Below are 3,138 nucleotides of genomic sequence, written 5' to 3'. Positions count from 1 at the left end.
TCGCTCGCGGTAACGCCCAATTTCAAAAATGGAGACTAGGTGCTTTGAGAATGGACGAGAAGCCGGCAATCTGAAAACCCATTTTTACCGCCCACGCCAGAAATAACGCTCAGTTTTGGGCAATAAGCACAAAAGTGTATAATCTAACTCATAGTTGTAGAATGTGAGGGTATAATTGTGTAGATATTGTGAGTGTATGTATATGCGAGTGAGGGTTCCCAGGGCAAGCTTCATGTACACAGTTAAAAGAAGTTGGCTGTTGGCATGCATATGCAACAAACTACCAACTTATGATTCACAATGGAAGATGTACCAACGTAGTGGTGGAAGTGGACAAGATTCTTCTCTTACCAACAGAGTAGCCGGCGGGTGGCGGTGGGGGCTTGCTGGAGAAAATATATCTGCCTGTCCCACCGATCCTGCTGTACCCCTGATCTATTTTACTGACCCAGGGGTTATTTAGTATGCAGAGTGGACTCCTGGCGAGATCCCTGACACCAAGATGGAGCCCACTGCTGCCAAACTGAAAAATCCTGGCAGGCAGAAGATCCCTGAAGAAGATTTCAGCTGAAGCTCCCTTCAGAGTTAAGCCAAGACCAAGACTTAGTTTGTGGGCCGAATTGGAGGGAGAAGAAGCCACATCAGTTCCTGTCCCTCTAATCTGACACTTGCAACCTTCCCGCCACAGCCCAGGGATTACCGCCAAACTTCTATTGGCAGTAACAGGAAACGATGGCAGGAAAATCTGCCAGGAACCTGGATTCTGCCTCTCCACCAGCATTGGCACATGGCGCTGTAAGTGGTGGTCTCGCGGGATGGAAGTTAAAGTCAGAATTTTGCCTCCTTTTATGTGGCTTTCCTGCCTAACTCAGGTGGTATCGTGGAGGAAATTCCATCCCAAAATGTCTGGCAGTGTGCTTCTGTATTGATCCTGAACTTGGTCTGCCCTCTTTATCTATATTGAGTCAGTACATGTATATCCCACCCCCTTTATTTTTTTTATTTATTTATTTTTTTTTTTTTGAAATTCATAGCCAATCGTTCCAATTCTTTGTCAAATCACAAACGCCAGAGGTCACCTTGCACACGCCAAGGATCACTCTGCGCCAATGCTCTTAGCCAAAAGGCCTAGAGCCACTGCACCGTTCCTGGAAGTACTGCAATACCAGGTTCGTGCCATGGAGGTGGATGGGTCAAGCCACCCCACCCACCTCCTGTTTCCAAAAAGCAAGCATATACCTTCCTGATCCAGGGAGAACCACCCGGTGGTCATGGTGGCTACTCCCCTGTCAGGTCAGTTACGCATGATCTTAGCCAAAAGGCCGAGTATTTGCAGCAAGGAGACTAAGAGGGTCCTATCACAAATAACTGAAATCGTGCACGTGAAAGGAAATGAATTTGGCTTGAACATTTGATTCTCTGCTCATGGTGACCATGTACTTTTGCAACGATGGAACTGTCAAAAATAGAAATGTGTAACCAAATCCTTTTCTCCCCATTTAATTATGATTTTTGTTACAAATGCCAGGTTTGCTATAATTCCAGACTCTCCAATATTTGCCATTGGCACCTCAGCTTTTGCATAAGAAACAAATCTTGAACTTTACACTAACTCATTTGGAATATTCACTGCCAAAATCTGTTTATAATATCTTAAGTTATGAAGAGATTTATTCTCATCAAGCTGTTTTATGGATTGCACTGAGAAAATAAATGGTGTAATTAACTTTTCTTTCTGCTCAGAAGTTCTCTAATTAGCATTGATCATTCCCAAGCATTTGGACCTTTGTGTCATTATTGGTATTTGACATTGATGTAATCAATGGTCTCGATGCGGCATGTAGCCTATTAATATATGTAATGACGAATAGTCATTATCAGCTTCTAATACATAGGGATAAAATTTCCTACGTTGATGTAATTGGCAATTTACACCGATAATTCTTCATGCAGATCTAGCCAAAGGCAACTAATGCTGAAGACACTGTTCAACAACAACAACTTATTTATAAAACACTTTTAAAATAGTAAAACATCCCAAGGTGCTTCACAGGAATATTATGAGACAAAAAGTTTGACACTGAGCCACATAAAGAGAAATTAGGGCAGGTGACCAAAAACTTGGTCAAAGTGGTAGGGTTTAATGAGCGTCTTAAAGGAGGAAAGAGAAGTAGAGAGGTAGAGAGGTTTAGGGAGGGAATTCCAGAGCTTAGGGCTTAGGCAACAGAAGGCACGGCCAACAATGGTTGTATTGTGTTCCTAACACAGATGAGGCTGCACACAGGGAGGTTAAAGTGACAGTGACCTCAGTCTTTAATAAGACACTCCAGAGTGAGGAACAGGCCTTAGGGGCCAGCTTATGTACAGTGCTCCCAAGGGATGCTGGGATCCCTTGGGACTTCAGGGGATGAGCTCCCTGGTGGCGGAACATGGGAGTGCATGCTTTACAGATACACAACATCACTCCCCCGCCAAAGTCAAAATGAAAACTATTTACAAGGTGAAGCGGTCGGGAGCCTTTCTTTCCCTGGTGGACCGCCTCGGTACAAATGTCTGTTCTGGTGTGTTGGCTGTGCCCTCGCTGGGCTGGCGTGTTGTTGGCCCTGCAGTGCTGCTTGGTGAGCCTGGCCTTGCTGGGCTGTTGGGCGTGATGGGTTCGATTTCCTGGTCCAGCGTGGTGTCGTTGATCCTTTGGGTGTGTGTTGTGGCTCGAAAAAGGTGGTGTCTGCTGTGGGTTGTTCAGTCTGTGAACAGCAGCCTCGTTTCGTCCAGGTGCTTTCTGAAAATTTGTCCATTGTCTAGTTTGACTACAAACACCCTATTCCCATCTTTAGCTATCACTGTGCCCGCGATCCACTTGGGACCATGTCCATAGTTTAGAACATACACAGGGTCATTCAGATCAATTTCCCGTGACACAGTGGCGCAACCATCATTTACATTTTGTTGCTGCCGCCTGCTCTCTACCTGATCATGCAGGTTGGGGTGAACCAGCGAGAGTCTGGTTTTAAGTGTCCTTTTCATGAGTAGCTCAGCCGGGGGCACCCCTGTGAGCGAGTGGGGTCTCGTGTGGTAGCTGAGCAGTACTCGGGACAGGCGGATTTGGAGTGAGCCTTCTGTGACTCGTTTAAGGCTCCG

At 45.7% G+C, this 3,138-nt stretch overlaps 1 non-coding gene across 1 annotated transcript; it reads right to left on the bottom strand.

The window, feature by feature from the left end:
- Positions 1 to 1,132: 1,132 nt before the first annotated feature.
- On the bottom strand, positions 1,133 to 1,330 carry LOC139279168 (U2 spliceosomal RNA). Its single transcript, XR_011596412.1, has one exon. It is a non-coding gene; the product is annotated as a U2 spliceosomal RNA (small nuclear RNA).
- Positions 1,331 to 3,138: the final 1,808 nt, after the last annotated feature.

Source organism: Pristiophorus japonicus, chromosome 13, assembly GCF_044704955.1.
Source record: "Pristiophorus japonicus isolate sPriJap1 chromosome 13, sPriJap1.hap1, whole genome shotgun sequence".
Taxonomy (NCBI): Eukaryota; Metazoa; Chordata; class Chondrichthyes; family Pristiophoridae; genus Pristiophorus; species Pristiophorus japonicus.
This window is presented reverse-complemented; position numbering and strand designations above follow the sequence as displayed.